The following is a 962-nucleotide window of genomic DNA, read 5'->3' as shown; positions in this document are numbered from 1 at the left end:
ACCTCTCGGGCTATTACTAGTTAGCAGCTAGCTACATGTCGTTCATTAGCGGGTAATTGCTCATCACATAATAAAAACCGATGGCAAAAACTACTGTGAAGTCATCAAAACAGACTCACATGGATTAACATAAACATCAACCAAGTTTAACAATAAACATCATAACTCACGGTTCAATAGACGCACACACTGTAGATATTGCGAGATAGTTCAGCCGATGTTTTCTCTGTGCCGATCGCAGAACATATGTATGTGGTGCGTTCAAGGACCTCTACCGTGTAGGAATTCACACATGCGGCAAAAACAATGAAAAAACATGCACAGAGGGAGGATCTTTTGTACAACACCCATTCAATAAACGCTAACGTCTCTAATGAAACATTCAATCAGTCAATATTAAAACTCATTTTGTGTCATCGGCTAAATTCACACCTCTCGCTCAGTGTTCCGGTTGTCCATCTGAAAATAATCATCTAATGAATGAGATATTAGGCCTTAAAATCAGTTATTTTGGGGGGCGTACCTGTTTGATTGACATGCCTAGTCTGCAATGATCGATAAACTGACGCAGTAGGACGGGAGGTCAGTCACTTCTTTGGTTTTAACGAGTTTTCGGTTCACAGTAATTATGGCTCTTTCTTCGGCATTAACAGACTGTAGAGACGCTGATGTACAGTTTTATTGGTAAGTAAATGTTTATTTTCTGAACGTCCTATGTGGCACCCTGGACATTTCATGAGTTAAGATTGTTTCCAGAATTGTGTTTAGATTATTTATGTTATTAACTTGGCCCCCCACCATTATTTTTCTGATTATAATTATTTTTAATACTTGTGTAAATATGAGAAAACTCACCTGATTTCAGTTGCAGTTTGCTTAGTTATACTACTTGTCACCAATAGGTGGCGGTAGCAGCCTTGTAATCTGAATGACTGACGCTGTAAACCTTCGTTAGAGGAAGT

Source organism: Seriola lalandi, unplaced genomic scaffold, assembly GCF_002814215.2.
Source record: "Seriola lalandi dorsalis isolate HSWRI2012SDOR001 ecotype SW California unplaced genomic scaffold, Sedor1 jcf7180002054375, whole genome shotgun sequence".
Taxonomy (NCBI): Eukaryota; Metazoa; Chordata; class Actinopteri; order Carangiformes; family Carangidae; genus Seriola; species Seriola lalandi.
The sequence above is the reverse complement of the archived record's forward strand: the minus strand, read 5'-3'. Positions refer to the sequence as shown.